We start from the raw sequence: 17,329 nt of genomic DNA, 5'->3' as shown, positions 1-17,329 counted from the left end.
TCACTCTAAGTTTCTGATAATGAAAGCAGTATTGTTAACAGCACAAGAGAGGCAAGCTGAGCAGTGACACAGAGAAGAAAACAGACAGGCAACCCTCATCTACACAGACAAACACAAATGACATTTGAATAAGAGTAGGGAACAGATGGGATTACTCAAAAGATGGGGCTGGGTCACTGGGTTATCCTCATGGAAAATTACATCCATATTTTAGGGTCATCCTTATAGAAAAATGTTTTATCTTTTTCATGCTGAGTATCAAGATAAATTACAGGTAGAGACCTATACGTAAAAAGCAAAACTATAAAACACGTAGGAGAAAACAGGACTTAATTTCCCCAAAATATCAAAGAGAATTCCTTCTGTAAGACACACATACACCCATTAAAAAAAAAAAAAAAACAGGTGTGGGTGTGGTGGCATATGCCTGCAATCCTAGCACTCGGGAGCCTGAAGCAGAAAGATCACAAGTTTGAAGCCAGCCTAGGTTATACTGCCAGCAAGACTCTGTTTCAAACAAACATCAAAAGGAGAACAAAATAAATCTGACTGTTGTAAAGTTTATGCTGGTCATGATGACTCATACTTGTAATCTAGAATCTAGCACCTGAGAGACTTAAGAAAGCAGGATCATGAGTTTCAAACCAGCCTGGGCTAGGGAGTACAACTATGTCTCAAAACAAACCTTGCGGATTGGAGAGATGGCTCAGCAGTTAAAGCAGTTAAGAGCACTCTTCCAGAGAACCAGAGTTCAGTTGTCACCTGTAAATCAAAAACCACCTGTAACTCCAGCTCCAAAGGATCTGACGCCTTCTTCCAGCCTCCATGGCGACCTGCATACTCACAGCACACAGACACATACACTAAGTAAACAAAATTATAATAAATCTTTAAGAAATTAAAAGTAGCTGGATGGTGGTGGTGCTCTGTGAGTTTGAGGCCAGCCTGGTCTACAGAGTGAGATCCAGGACAGGCACCAAAACTACACAGAAATTAAAAATAAATAAAACTTAAAACTCAGCCTCAGTAAAAGATAAAGCTAAAAAAGGATTCAACAACACCCATTAGGATGCCACTACCAAGAAGAAAAAAAACTGTTGGTAAGGATGTAGAGAACTTGGAACGTCTGTGTACTGTTGAAGGGAATGTAAAATGGTACAGGCACCATGGAAAACAGAATAAAGGAGCTTGAAAAAATTAAAAATAGAATTACCATACGATCTAGCAATTCTAACTCTAGCTATATACACTAAAGAATTGAGAGCAGCATTTTAAAGAGAAGTTTGTATACCTATTATCAGAGCATTTCTAAGTTAGATTCTGGAAGTCAATGTAACAATGTCAGGCACAGGCTGGAGAAATAAATGGCTCAGCTGTTAAGAACACTAGCTGCTCTTCCAGAGAACTAGTGTTTGGGTCCCAGCACCCACATGGCAACCAACCTGCAACTACCTATAATTTCTGCTCCAGGTGAACCAACAGCCTCTTCTGGCCTCTGTAGACACACATGGTACATACATATACTTGCAGGCAAACACTCATAAACTAAAAAATAAATAAATCTTTTAAATAAGACTTTAAAAAAAATTTAAAAAAAAAAAAAAAGGCTGAGCAGATGGCTCAGGTCTGTAACCCCAGTGCTGGTGAGACAAAAGGATCCCTAGGGAAGCTTGCTGGCCAGCCAGCCTACACCAAGTGCTAAATTCCAGGCCAGTAAGAGACCTTGTCTCAAAGAAGATGGTCAGTGTCCCTGGGAATGATAACCAGAGTTGTCCTCTGGCCTCCACAGATACACACAGAGAGATTTTTATATAATTTGGTGATAGTATGAGTGGCATTATTCCTTATACTTTTCTACATGTTTGAAATATTTTATATTTAAGATGATTAGTTGGGGGTACTGAATGTGGGTACATGTGGAAGCAAAAGTCAACGTCAGGTATCTTCCTCAATCACTTCACCTTGTGTTTTGAGACAGAGTCTTTCACTGAACCTGGAGTTCACTGGTTTGGTTAAACTGACTGGCCAGAGAGCCCCAGGAATCCTCCTGTCTCTGCCTCCCAGCACTGGAATTATGGATACAAGGTGTCAAGCTGGCTTTTTAACAGGTGCTAAAGATCCCAATTCAGACTACCAACTGAGTTCTCTCCAGCCCCAACTTTTTGTGTTTTTAAGGTAGGATCTCACTATGAAGGCCTGTCTGGCCTAGACCTCCATACATAGACCAGACTGACTTTGAATTTGAGGCATCCTGCTCTGTTGCCTCTACCTTCTTTCCAAGTATTAGAACTACAGCTGTGTACCATTCTACCCAACTTCTAATAAAAATCAAGAAAATGTGTGTGTGTGTGTGTGTGTGTGTGTGTGTGTGTGTGTGTGTAAGAAGATAAATAATTACAAGTACATTTTCCTTCTTACAAATAAAAAAGCAGATCTGCAGACAGGAGAAATTAGAAGTGCTGGGAAAACTTGTGCAAGTCCTCTTTAAGGTAGCTCAGGATGACAGGAAAATTTATGCCAGCAGCTTCTCAGGAACAGTCAGGGATAAAGTTCTTTGTATCAAAGAAGACTTATACATGTTGAATGTCCATGCTGAGGTCTGTAGCTAGCTCCCATAAGCTGCACAACCAACTCTGCTGTGCACAGAGAGCACCTAGGCAGCTATTGGCCAATTCTTTGGAAATGTGCCTATGAGGCCTATGAGACGGCTCAGCTGGCAAAGAGGCCGTCTCCAAGCTGACAACTGGAGTCTCATCCCGGTACCCACACGTCAGAAAGAGAGACCAACTCTGACTTCCACACACACTGTAGAGTGTATTCACACGCTGGCACACTCAAATAAATAACTATAATTTAAAAATAAATGTGACTGCAGCAGTAAGAATGATGGCCTAAGCATTCCTTCAAAATTCTACTTTTGGGGCTGAGAGATGGCTCAATGGTTAAGAGCCCTGGCTGCTCTTCCAGAGAATCCGGGTTCAATTCCCAGCACCCGTGTGGCAGTTCACAACTGTCTGTAACATCAGTTTCAAGGGATCCAACACCCTCATAAAGGCAAACCAATGTACATGAAATAAAAATAAATAAAGCATAAAAAACAATTCTACTTTCAAAGTATTTTCCTGTAATAGGAGCTTTACAAAAGTGAAAAAAAGCAACCGGATCCAATTTATTAGCAAACGTGTCCACACAGCCTTTCAGAGTAATTTTACCATGCCTGAAAACAAACACAAGAAACAGGTGTGCTTCCTCAAATACACAGCAGAATTTAATGTGGAGCCAGTATTGTTATGAAGCCAGATTGGGAATAAACAAACGTGTAAATATGACAAGATGTTACAAAGAACTTGGAAAATGAATTTCAGATAAGTATCAGAATACTATTATTGTCTGGCTTTGAGTAACCTGAAATCTGTGAAATTATTCAAAATATCCCTGCATGGGAAGAGTCTAATTAAACATTTTTTACTAAGACAAGAATTAGTCTAAACCCCAAAACCAGCTACTAAATGTGGTTCTATTGTATCTTTTATTTGTGTGACATTAGTGTGCCTTCAGAGTTGCAGAAAGCACTCAGATGAGCAGACATTTTTCCTGAGTCTACAGTACACAATATCACAGGATGTAGCAATGTTCCAGACCCTGAGTGAAGACAACTGGGAATGAGAGGTCATGGTTTGGCTGAAATTTTTCCCTAATTAAGAACAATTTGTCTTGCTCCTTTTGAAAGATGAAAATCTAATGATAATGAAAAAAATATGCTATAACAGCAGAATCTTACATAACACTCTTGTAGAGAAATATATGTGGAAAATTTAAAAGAAATGCTTTTTAACGAGGAAAAGGAAAGAAAAACAAATCCATACATATATACCCACAAAGATTTCTTTTATATAATGTTAGAATACCACATGCTCCAAAAAGCTTGTGTGACAAACTCCCTGTGTACCTAAGGGATGCCTTCAACTTCTAATCCTCCTGCTTCTACTTCCCAAATGCTTGGATCATAGCTGTGGGCCAGCATGTCCAGTTTATGTGGTGCCAGGAAACAAATCCAGGCCTTCCTGCACGCAAGTCAAGCCCTCATTTCTATAGCTCACCTCAGGGGGAAAAAAAGCAACATTGCTGTGGAAAAAAAACCAATAAAACAAAACGGAAACCACTCCAGGGTTCTCTCCAGCCACCTTTATGTTGGTGTGGAAGACAGCCAGTGTCCCTTGGGACACTCCCTATCTTTCCAAAGACTATTCAAGACAGAGAAGTTGTGGGTTCTAAAGTCTAGACCCAGCAATGGCAGCAGCACAGAAGGGGGTCAGAAACTAGGTACACAGAGTTAAAACAAGGGGAATTTTGTGTTTCAGAATTTAGCTGCAGAACCCCATAAGGGACATGAACAGCCTTATTTATGGAAAGAGAAGCTACAGGAAGGTAAAGTGGGAGGCTGGAGAGATCGCTGGATGGCTAAGTGCACTGGTTGCTCATCTGAAGACCCAAGTTCAATTCCCAGCACCCACACAGCAGTTCATAACTATTCAAGGAATTCCCTCTTCTGGTCTCCAAGGATACTGCATTCACATGGTGCACAGACATACATACAGGCAAAACACCACACACAAAAAATAAAAATAAAGGTTAAAAATTTTTTAATTAAAAAAAAAAAAAAAAGGAAAAGTGAGGGCTGCACATCTGGGACAGAAGAAAATACACAAAGGGTCAGAAGCTTCTTGTGCCAGAAAGCAGGATGCGCTTATACACTGAGCTGAGAGGATGCCAGACAGGGGACATCTTGTGCATCATAAAAAAAGGTTGTAAATGTTGGTAAGACACAATACATTAAAATCTGTGCGTGCAAGATGGTACTAACAGAAAGAAAAGAAACTATTTGTTACCAGTAAAGATGATTATTTGAGCTATGGGGATAACCCAAGGTACAGCACTTACTTGCTTCCCACATTCCAGGCCTTTAATAAATCCCCAGGACTGCCATTTGTCTGTGGCCTTCATAAGTCTTTCTCACTGCCTATTAATTACACCTCCTTACTCAGAAAATACTAAATGGAAAGAAAGATTCATCTCAACTTTTTTGTAGAAATCGTAATTTACTAACCCATAAGGAAAAGTCTTACAGAAAACCCAAAACTAGTCAAAGGAAAAGAATGGCCGAATCTTAAAATCACCATTTTGCAACTACTGAATTAACTGGCTAAGGTAAGAACCACTGTCTCAGGAGAAAGGCTGCTGGAAAAACAACAGCATAGTGCCAGAGTGGGACCACTCACCAGAGTACCTGCCTATTTAAAAAAGAAGGAAATTTCACTCAAGAGTCTCTGCTCCATCACCTAAAACATCCAACCAAACCCCACATAATTAAGAGAGGGCTCTGGTCCTATGCTTCCTAAACTGTTTAACAGGAACCTAACCAAGCCTTTAGGTCTCAATATCAGCTTGTACTGATAAAAGAATAAATTATTAAAACAAACAAACAAACAAATCAGAAAATCAGAGATAATGTACCTTGGAACACAAATGTCCTGGTCTCTTCAAAAAGCAAAAACCACTAATCCTGAGTAACTTCAAATGGTTCTGCAACTGGAGAGACATGTTTGAAGAGAGAAACATGCAAACAGCAGCAAGTGTGGTGGTGCTTGCCTTTGATTCCAGGACTTAAGAGGCAGAGGCAGGTGGTTCCCTATGAATTTGAGGCCAGCCTGGTCTACATGGTGAACTCTAGTTCAGCCAGGGCTACATAGTGAGACCCTGTCTCAAAATATAAGATAAAATTTAAAATTGCTTATAATTGGCTTATGACAAATACTGTAAGAATAATCAAGTATTTCAAGGAGATCCATCTAAGGGGTGAAATATATCTGCAATATAAATCACATATAAATTTTAAAATACACTGGTCAGTAATGGCACATGCCTTTAATCCCAGCACTTGGGAGGCAAAGACAGGCAGATCTCTAAGTTCAAGGCCAGCCTAGTCTACATAGTGACCGGGGCAGTCATGCTACCCAGAGAAACCCCGTTTGGAAAAACAAAGTAAAAAAAATTAAAATGCAATAAAAATGTGAACAATCACAGTAATAGACAGAAGGGTAATAAGTGTACCATACTTTCTACTTTTCTGTATGTTTAAACGTTCATTTCAACAGTTGGAAAAAACAAAAACGTCAACATACATTTCCTCCACAAAGCCCTCTAAAACAAACTTTCCTTCAACCCTTGGTCACCCCTTCGAAGGTCTTCTCAGCACAAAACACAAGCATACTATTTTACATTTTATTTTCGAACTCTTATTATTTCATATATTCAGTACCTCTGGTTTTCCAGTGATCAAAATCTATTAAGCACAGACATCTTCTCATTCATTCTTTCTTTTTTGGGGGAGGGGGTTGGTTGTCAGGATGGGAGCTCTGGCTCTATGAAGTTCTGGCTGGCCTAGAACTAACTATGTAGATCAGGTTAGCTTTAAACCCATAGAAATATACCCCTCTACCTCCTGAGTACTGGGATTAAAGGTGTGCTCCAACATACTCTGCTTTTCATTTCTTTACAGCTCACAGTAAGGTATTCTGCAATCAGAAGACTGCTAAGACCAACATTCTGGTGGAGATAACAGACAGTACCTTAACAACTGAGTTACCTTCTTAACACAACAAAAAGCAGCCTACTTGCTTTCATAGCTACCAAAAGGATACCCAAAACATCACAGAAGTTTTTAGAGTTACACAGAAAGAAACCAGAATCTGAGTGAATGGGAAGGAACTGGGATACAGGTCTTCTATGCCTTCCTAGTACTGTCTGTCATGGGTTTACTGTTACCCAGTATATGACTTCACTCGAATGGCATTGTTCTCTGGTGGAGGCGTACACAGTCTCTAATACCGTGATGTACAGAACAGTGACAGAATCTGTCCACAACTCCTCAATGTAATGAAACGTATGAAGCTATATAATGAACTTAAAATCTCAGAGAAAACCCTACTTAAGATTTATTTTTAAATTATTGTAGTGTTGGTTAGGAAATACGCAGATGAGCTGCTGGAAATAATATAAATTCATAAACCTCTGTGGAAAACAATTCAGCAAGATTGCCAACATTAAAAATGCATACATCTATTGATCTGGCACATTCACAAAAAAAATTTAATCCAATAGACACAAGTACACATGAAAAATGAATTATGAAGGGGGGGGGGCGGCGGCGGCACACGCCTTTAATCCCAGCACTTGGGAGGCAGAACCAGGCGGATCTCTGTGAGTTCGAGGCCAGCCTGGTATACAAAGCCAGATCCAGGACAGGCACCAAAACACCACAGAGAAACCCTGTCTTGAAAAAAAAAAAAAAAGAATTATGACTCTGGAAATCTACTATTAAGAACTGGCTAAATGATGATCTATCATATACAATGCAACCCTTGCCACTTGACTCTGGAAGAAGAGGACGCTGCCTTCAAGGAGGGTAACTTGATGGACAGAATGACAGAAGGATTTTCATTCTCACTGTATACCTTTGGAATATTTCTTTTCACATTTGTATTACCTTTTTTTTTTTTTAATTTTCTGCACTAATATGAATTAATTAACAACTTATCTTAATCCTAAAAGCATTCCATGCTTTTGCACCATCAAAAATTTAAATAAGGCTTAAGTGAATTTAGAAATGAAATGTTTCCAGATAAGAACAAAGCATCCTAGACGAAGAAAGCCTACTTAGAAGAAAGTCAAGCATTACCTCAATAGTTCCACTTCTAGATTCTCTGAGAGCCTGGTCCAAGTATAAAGGTAGGCCACATTAAGTATTTCCAACTACCAAACTTGCCACTGCAATAACTCCTTAAAAGGTGTAGTCACTAAAATACCAAAATACTCACTGGGGGGTGGGGGTGGCCTGAGTGTCCAGGTCTTCCTCAACACAGGATGATATATGCTCCCCTGACCTCTAAACCCCTGCGCTGCCTCTATGTCTTCCCTTGGCTCCGAGTGCAACATGGCAACCGGAAACAGCACAATAGACGGCTGAACCACATAAAGGTCAGTGTTAAAGGAGGAAGTGAAAAGTGCAAATACACTTTAAAGCCCAAGAACTCAAAGGTCCTAAAGTTAACATGGCAACCAAAGTCAGTCTTGTGAGAATACCAAAGAAAGAACACAAAGGAAAGGCAATTTCAAAATAAGGCTGATTTATGTCCCACTCCCAAGAGTCTAGCTGAGACATAAGGTTAGCCAGACAAGCGAAAAACAGAAAATAACCCTGCATTTTCCATTCTCCCCACCCAACAATAATTTAGCTATTCATTTCAATACAATTCAGCAAAACTTTTGCTAGTAAAGAGTTCATCTTTGTGACCAGATGTGGTGGTGTAGACTTAACACTCAGGAGGCAGGGGTAAGCAGATCTCTGCAGTCCAGTCTTGAGACCAGCCTGGTCTGCAGAGGAGTTCCAGGCCAGCCATGGCTATATGAGACCCTGATTGTCTCAAAACAAAAACAAACCTCCCCACCCCCACGGTAGAGGTAAGACAAAGTTTCTAAGAGTGACAATACAGCAGCCAACTACAGAACCAAGAATAGTCCGTCCACTGAAACTCCAAGTCCTAAGTCACCCAAGTATTTCTGTAAAGTTCCTCAGTTTAATTTTTTTTTTGACCATAACTGAAAGAATTATCACTCTTTCTTATTATTTAAAATTAATACTTCTGGACAAAAAGTTGTTCAATTGTTTCAGATGGCCTCTGTTTTCATATGGTCACAGAACATCAGTAATGTACAGCTAAACTGAAACACCATGGAAGAACCCTGACCCCCACCCTCACCAACACACACACACACACACACACACACACACACACACACACACGCAGAGGGCTGAGATGAAGCTCCTGATCTCTTCATTTCCGTTCTATTGTTACCCCAAGTGTTAAACTGTGTGTGGCACTTACCCCTTCCTTATCTAATTCTGTAAAGGCAACTCAGGATTTTACTATAAAGGAATTCCCACTTTAGTTTCTTTTTTATGGCCCTTAGTCCTTCTTAACAAGGCTATCAAAATCCCCTTCCAGAATAAATGAGTTAGACTTACTCCTAAATTTAGGGGAAGTTTGTAGTAAGGGCTCGGCATGACGACCGGTGTGGTGGAAAGGGAAGTAATTCTAGAACTAGAAGTCGCAGTCAGTTTCAAAAGGAGGGTCAGCGTGGGACACGTTGGCTCTAGGAGGCGTTGGTAGCCTGGGAGTCTCTAGGGCAACACCAGATGCGAATAGTGCTTTGTCCTTAAATCCCTCACATAATTTAAATTCTCCCTCTCGGGTCGGAGCCACAAGCTCACTATTGGGTGGCAAGTCTAGCAATGCCTGGGAAGAAGGCGGGCGCGTGGTCAAGGGGCTCTTTATCCCGCAGGTCCCTGCAACACAGCAGTGCGCATGCGTCCTGAGGCAGCAACCAGGCACCCCGAGCTCCTTCACATTCGAGCATGCGCAGTTCTCCATCTCGCCGCAGGCGACAGCTCACTATTTGGCAAGGGGGATGGGGCTGGGATATGATGGTGAGGGAGGCTGGAGGCAGGGGGCGCGTTTGTGTTTCCTGAATGCTTGAGGTAGGAAGAACAGACGGCTGACTAGGCTCTGGCTTCCTCAGGCCGGGGAACCGGGGTGTAGGAAATGGGGCACAGAATAATACATGAGGGGAAGTGAGTGTGTGAGTGTGTGAGTGTGTGTGTGTGTGTGTATGGGGGTGGGGGAGTCAGTCACTTCTCAAGGAAACCCCCGCACCCCGACAGGCTAACCCCCTTCCTCGACTCTTGACACACACACACTCACACTCACCTGAGAACGGCGGCGACAGCAGCTGGTCTCTGTCCCCCTGCGCTCGCCTCATACTGCCCGCAACATCCGGGACCTGCGGGACCGCCGATACACAAATACACACTCTCGGAGCGCGCACACACACACAAACACACACATATACACACACACACACACACACATACACACACATACACACCGACACACACCGGCCCGGGCGTCCTGTCGTCAGCACGTCGACGCAGCGAGCGCGTACCCGCCGGGCCCCACCCCGCGCGGCCTCCTCCCCCGGCTTCCCGCCCCGCCCCGCCTCGCCCCGCCCCGCCCCGTCCGGCCCCGCCCCGCCCCGCCCCGCTCAAGGCGCTCCAGCTCCTCCTCCTTTAAGACTCCGCCTACCTTCCCTGGTGCGCAAGCGTCGCGAGGCGGTGCCAGAGCCCGGGGATTTGTGCGGAAGGCGGGGCCAGAGTGGAAAGAGGCGGGAACTTGGAGGGGGTCGCGTGCACTGCGTGGAAGATCGCGCTGAGGTGCGAGGACGAGGACGGAATGGAGGCGGCTGAGAGCCAGGGACCGGGTGGGTGGGGCAGCAACAGGCATTTCACAACTGAAACCTAGATGTGCAATTTGTGGATCACAGATGACTTCGCTGTTACTTTCTTTTTTTAGCCAACTCCCAGTGAAATGTTTTCTGGACTTTAATGATTGCTAGAGACTTTTTTTTTTTTTAAAAGGACTTTTACATTTTGTTTTTGGAGATAGGGTCTTATTATGTAACACTGGCTTGCCTGGTACTCTCTTTGTGGACAGGCTGGTCTCAAATTCATAGAGATCCATGTCCAGCAAGTCTAGCCTGCAAATGCTAACATTTATTAAGTACTTTACTCAGGTGTTATGTGGCACACCTTTAACCCCAGCACTCAAGAGGCAGAGGCAGGAGGAGTTCTATGAGTTTAAGTCCAGCTTGGCCAGCCACAATTACATGATGAGACCACGTCTCCAAAAACTAAATAAGTAAATTCGCATTTGAAAACAATAACCAAAGGACCGTTCTTTCTGGGAAAGGTGGAAGGTGTGTGTGTGTGTGTGTGTGTGTGTGTGTGTGTGTGTGTGTGTATGAGAGAGAGAGACCAGATGGAGAAGAGGCTGATTCTGTGACAATTTATTGGCTAGGACACCTGGGTCCCCAGTCTGTCTCAGGTCTTAGCTCCCGTGGGCCAGAAGTGATTCTGGAGTTGAGTAGAATTATCTCAGAGCATCTTAACCCAGGAAGAAAACAATCATCTTTGTGTTGAAATAATGATGTCAGCAATGAGATATTTTTTGTTGTTACATTCGTTGCTTACCTTAAACGTTAAGAGAAAAAAAACAAAAACTTATTGCTGAATCAAGCTCTCAAAGTCCAAAGCAGACTCTGTCTCTCTTGCATACATAAATCGTGTATTCACCTAGCACTGGACACAAGAGAGCAACCTAGTGACCCAATGGGTTACGAGGTAGGTAACAAGGTTGCAGTCTGTCATGGGAATAGTTTCCTGGAGACCTACTGCTTTCCAGGCCTGTGGGACAGTCTCCAGGAGACTGTGCTTCTGTCTCTTGCCACCTGGCACCATGTGGTTGGTGAGCCTGTTCAGCAAGGAAGGCTGGCAGCCTATGAGCCAGGCCACAGGGATTGGAAAGAACCCTTGACAATGCCAAGCTGCCTTCCACTTTCAAGTACAGAAGCAGACCCCATCATCCCAGTTTTAAATGTCCTGGGAGTCATGGGCAAAACACTCCAAAAACCCCAGGACTTACACAACCTATGTTCCAGATAAAATTACTCTTGTTTGTTCTCTGCTTTGTTTTTTGTTTGGGGTCCATATTTTGAGACGATCTCACATTGACCTGGCTAGCCCCAAACTCACTATGTAACGGAGGCTGTCTTAGAACTCCTGATCCTTCTGCCTCTACCACCTTGCTAGAATTGCAGGTGTGCTCCACTATGCTCAACCAAAACAAAATTTTTTTTAACTGGAGGTCCTAGCTTCTCTCATGATGTGGTTCGTGTGCTTGTCACCCATTAGGCAGTTGCCTGAAACTTTCCAATTAGATTTTATTTATCATCGTTATCAACAAACACTCATCTCTTTTGATGAAGCCAGAAAGGTGTTTGGTCCTTATACAAATTCAAAAGGTCCCAATGGTAACTCAGTGACCAGTTACAAGTCACTAGCCCTTGGTGACACAGAGGCTGTTTAATTACCTAGTCTCTTGACTTAGGATTTCACAGAAGACCAGAGGGAGAGGGGGAGAGAGAGAGAGAGAGAGAGAGAGAGAGAGACCCCTTGGGTAAGGAGCGTGGGGAAGAGGTGCAGAAAAGATGGACATCTGTTTCAGCTTCCTTACAATTGAGACTAATCCTCACAGTTTAGCTAGACTCTGCCCAGGATACGGCAGAGGGCTTCTCCGGGTATGAAATCTGTGCCAGCAGCTTGTCCAGACTGGGCCTGAATCCCCAGTGATCTGGAGGTCCATAAGAGGTCCTATTGCCATCTGTAGCTCTGTGCAACGAGACTCCCATTTTACTGTGAGGACCACACCGCCCACCTGAGATATGACCCTAGAAGCCTCTGCACAAAGAGCTTTGATTTGGTGTGGAGCTGATTAAACGATTGTAGATGTCCTTGGAAGCGCTATGTGCAAGAATTTTAAACAGCTTCTGCTTTTTAATATGCACTTCCTCTTCGGTTTTAATTATTTTGTTCCTACATTTTCCCTTTCAATTTACTAAAATCTAGAAATGTAATTAGAGCAGAGGCCATGCTCAGAGAAGGCTGCCAGGATTTCTACAGCATGATTAAATATACCAGGCATCCCTTTAGTGTGGAAGTGAAAAATAAGATTCTCATTATTATCTTTCCCTTATCCAGGAAAGAATCGGCACCGCGTACCGATCCGGATTTATTGAAAATGCAGCACTAATTAAAAACTCACCCAGCCTCTTGACAAGGTTTGGGTAAAAGAAAAAAGTTCAGTTATTTAATTATTTCCTCCATTTAATGTTTTGTTGTTGTAACCACAACAAGCAAAGAAGCCCTCATCGCTCCTCTTTCCTCAAAATACAATTTTTCTCTCCTCATGAGGGATTTAATGAGGCTTTTATCTATGCAGCAACAATCAAGCTTACAATGGCACCAATTCAATTCACTGCTCCTTGTGATGCTAGGAAACATGCAGAACTCATTTTCTTAATCCAAAACACAAACGACAAAATGTTCATTGGCCGTCATGAGCCAGGTCTGGGCAAGGGATCTGTCCCCAAAGACCCCGAGATGTCTGGTGTTTATTTATTTTGCCAACAAGAATCCTGGGCTCCATTTTACAGTTCAATAAGAAAAGACTCAGCTTTTCTCAGAACCATAGAGGAGGTAGAGGCAGGCCAGCCTGAAGAGGACAATAAACTCCCATCTTATTGGTAATCGCTTTAAGGAGGTAAGTCTCTCTTCTTTGCAGAGTTCTTCTGTTAGCTCAATCACAGCTTCGAATCCCCCCAACCCACCCCCATCTAGCCCAAGGGCTGCCATGCCAGTATCTTTTGTAGGAATGGATATACATGAAGACTGGGAGAGAATACAATCCCGTGTATTGGCAATGTCCAAGCCTAAAGAAAAAGAGACAGGTGACACATTCAAGGACACCAATGTAAGATCACAAACAAGGAAGAAAAAAAAAAGAACACATTGACAGTGTTGTTCTAGGGCCATGATGAGGTTAATAGAATATTGACAATGGGAACATGTTCATTGATTGATTAAATTTCATGGTGAAGCTGTGGCTTAATGAATGAGCAGGCTGCTTTTCTGCATACTCAAGTTCAAACCCAGCACTAACACTTACCATGATATAAATATAGATGAGGCTCACGTTTTCCAACTTACTATTTGATGATGAGGGTGAAGTGAGATAATATTTGAACACAATTCAGTCTCTGGCATGAGTAGACTTGCTTATTTATGCACGTGTCTTTGAACACGGGCTTGGGGGTAACTGTTCGTCCTCACTCACCACTCTCATCTGTGTGCCATGCTTACTCGGTGCCTCCGTGCCCTTTTGTGGCATTCTCCAGGCAGCACAGAATCAAGGAAAATCAACAGCACGGCCGTCCCAGCCAGAACACTGCCTCTTGCCAATTATGGCTCTTGAACAAACTCTTTGACCTTGGAGCCAGTTTACTTACGTTTCAACCAGAGTACCTGGTTGCAAGCACTTGTGCCAACTCGGGTTCTAGCCACCCGAACTGGAATTTCCTGAAGAAGCGCTAGAGCTCAAGAAAAAGACTTGGAAATTCGGCTGGGAACCAAGGGCTGGTGGAAGAAGACATGCTCTCAGAAAGTGGGGCGACAAGATCCAGCTTCAGGACAGTGCCACTAAGTGCCACCATCAGACTCAGCACCACTGCTGTGTAGAATGCAATCCTCCCTCCATCTTTGTGCGTTATGCTGCAAACCCTAAGCCCCAGGTAGCAGCATCTAACTGACCAATTCTAGGACACATCTGAGACCTCGACCACCAAGGGAGCAGTGAGGTGTCACTGCTGTAGTGTGAGCAGCATGATGCACAGGACTCCTGTCCCTAGATGATGTCTGTGGCAAGGGACTCGCAGGAAGCAGGTCAAATGCTCTCCTTATCTCCTTGGTGAAATGGACCATGCATCATGGGATAATACAAAGCATTGAATGGTGTATTTGTTCAAAAGCTCTTGGCATATAAAAGGGATTCTGTCATTTTACTTCCCTCTTTAATAAAACAAAAGGCTGGGAATGATGTACTTACCTGAGTATTTGATTTCAATAAGCTTATAGATATTGAAGTTCTGAATTTTTAACCTGAGAAAATGGCTGGGAAACATGCTGTCTCAAAGGTGGAGCACAAAGCAAAGAAGCAGCAGAGAACAGGGGACTGCACATCTGAATCCTAGAAGCAGCAGACAGAGAGCAGGGGATCTGCGCATCAGAATCCTAGTTTTTGGCTTGGACCAGCCACACAACACCATCTACATGTCGTTAATTTTCAAGATGGGTCTAAAGCCAGATGTAGCAGCTCATGCCTGTGATCCCAGCACTTGGGAGGTTGAGGCAGGAGGATCTGCCATGATTTCAAGACTTGCCTGGGCTACGTAAGTTCCAGGCCACCCTGAGCTACAGAGTAAGGCTCTGTTAGAAACAAATCAATAATAAATAATTAAATATTGTAAAATTTATCAGAACTTATCACTTCAAAATAAATTTTAGATGCACAATATTTGTTTTAAACAAAGAATATACTAAAGACAGGAGGCACAGGCAGGCAGATCTCTGTGAGTTTGGAGCCAGACTGGTCAATACAAATGAGTTTCAGGACATTTAGGGTTTTATAGTAAGACTCTATCTCAAAAAAAAAAAAAGAAAAGAAAAGAAAAGAAAGAAAGAAAGGAGAGAAAAGAAAGAAAGAAGGAAGAAAAAGAGCAAGCAGGGTTGGGGTTGGGAGGAACAACAAAAAACTAGAGAGTAAATTTTATGCACTTTGCATGCTCCATTATGAGTTATTATCAGTGTATTTGGGAGGGAGGTTGTTTGTTGTTGTTGTTGTTGTTGTTTGTTTGTTTGAGACAGGGTCTATTATGGATCCCTGGCTGGCCTATAGCTTTCTGGGTAGACCAGGCTGATCTCAAACTCACAAAGATCTGCCTGCCTCTGCCTCCTGGGTGCTGGAGTTAAAGGTGTGCCACACCATACTTGGCTTCTTTTTCTTTCTTTTCCATTTTGAATAAGACTAATTTACCTGTTGACATCTGCCCCAAAATAACATTTACCTAAGTGCAGATGTAGATAATTAACTTAGGAAAAAAAAAAGGTTTTCTGCCTCCACTCACATAGGAACTACTTTGAATTTTATGACTTTAGATTAGCCTTGCCATGGCTCTACTTTCTCAAGGTGAATTGATTTCAAATGAAAGTTTACTCTACGTTAGAAGTCTTTTTTTTTTTTAAGAATTTAATCTAAAATTCAATTACAGAAGTTTGGTACTCAAGTGAAAAGTCAACTAGTGATTACTGGATGCTCCTCGGGCACAGAGTCTCACCAGGTACTAAAGGATGGGTCCAGAGAAATAAGATTCTTCCAATTTTCAGGCTTTTCAGTCCATAACAAAACTAGGTTATAACTGGAAGGGACCTCAGAGATTGTGGCTGTCCATGGATGCTTGTTTCTCAAACTCTGGGCTTCTGAAGACTTGCCCATGGGCTCCGAAGAAAGAGAGGGCCAACAGGGCTAGGGCAGGCCAAGCCTCTCTCTGCTGGTTTAGGGGAGAAGTTAGGCACCATCTCTTATTCTTCTATTCTCCTGGCACCTCTCATGAAATCTTTCAGGAACTCCCATAAATTCCAACTTCAAATAGCTTTTGAATCCACACATTTCTCTGTCTGTTCAAGTTGTAGCTAACAGCCTCCTTTGTTGGGGCCTAGAAAGTCCTAACTGCTTTTCTCTATCTTTCCCTTTGTGTTTTTAAGTTTGAAACAGGATGTCTCACCATGTAGCTCTGGCTATTCTAGCCATCGCTATGTAGACCAGGCTGGCCTCTAATTCGAAGAGGTCTGCCTCCCCAAGACTGATATTAAAGATGTGTACCACCATGCCCAGCGGTTTTCCTAATCTTTTGTGTAGCCCTTAATCCATTTTTCATTTAGCAACTAGGGCAATCTAACAAAAACTAAAGTCATTTGTAAGTCCGGATTAAAACCTTTGACTGAGCCAGGACTGGTATTGCATGCCTGTAATCCTCACACTAAGGAGATGGAGCCAGGAAACCAGGAGTTCAAGGTCACACTCAACCACAAATCAAGTTTGAGGCTAGCCTGAGAGACATGAGATTCTCTCTCAAAAAACCCAAACAATGGGGTTGGGGATTTAGCTCAGTGGTAGAGCGCTTGCCTAGCAAGCACAAGGCCCTGGGTTCGGTCCTCAGCTCCAGGGAAAAAAAAGACAAAAAACAAAAAACCAAGGTACTGAAGAAATAGCTCAGCACTTAAAAGTACTTCGGTTTGGTTCCCCAAACTGGCAAGGTGGCCCACAACCACCTGTAATTCTGGTTCAGGGTATCCAATGCCCTCTTCTGGCTTCTGCAGGCACCAGGTAATACACACATGGCAGGTCCTCACACATACACATAAAATAGAAACAAATCTTAAGGGAAAAATACCTTGAATGGCCGCTGCACTGAGAATGAAATCCAAGCATTGCAGCCAACTGCAGAAACGTAAAGTTGCCAGGCATCAGTGGCGCACACCTTTAATCCCAGCTCTCGGAAGGCAGAGCCAGGCGAATCTCTGAGTTGGAGGCCAGCCTGGGCTACAGAGTGAGTTCCAGGACAGACACCAAAACTACACGGAGAAACCCTGTCTCGAAAAACAAAACAAAACAAAAAGTCTTGTCCAGTCTTATCGCATGGCTTTGTCTTCTGTTCATGCCCCAGGCCCAGCGGCCGGCGTCTACCAGAGTGCCCAGAACCC

At 43.0% G+C, this 17,329-nt stretch overlaps 1 protein-coding gene across 4 annotated transcripts in view; it reads right to left on the bottom strand.

Moving 5' to 3' along the window:
* The window catches only part of LOC118589786 (speckle type BTB/POZ protein), a 79,465-nt gene extending 69,499 nt beyond the window's left edge, over window positions 1-9,966 (bottom strand). For all 4 annotated transcript variants that reach the window (XM_036197360.1, XM_036197361.1, XM_036197362.1 and 1 more), the window contains exon 1: window positions 9,828-9,966. The gene's annotated coding sequence lies outside the window, so the exon portion shown is untranslated. The remainder of the gene's footprint in view (window positions 1-9,827) is intronic.
* Window positions 9,967-17,329: the final 7,363 nt, after the last annotated feature.

The sequence above is a fragment of the Onychomys torridus genome, chromosome 8, assembly GCF_903995425.1.
Source record: "Onychomys torridus chromosome 8, mOncTor1.1, whole genome shotgun sequence".
Taxonomy (NCBI): domain Eukaryota; kingdom Metazoa; phylum Chordata; class Mammalia; order Rodentia; family Cricetidae; genus Onychomys; species Onychomys torridus.
The sequence above is the reverse complement of the archived record's forward strand: the minus strand, read 5'-3'. Positions and strand labels throughout refer to the sequence as shown.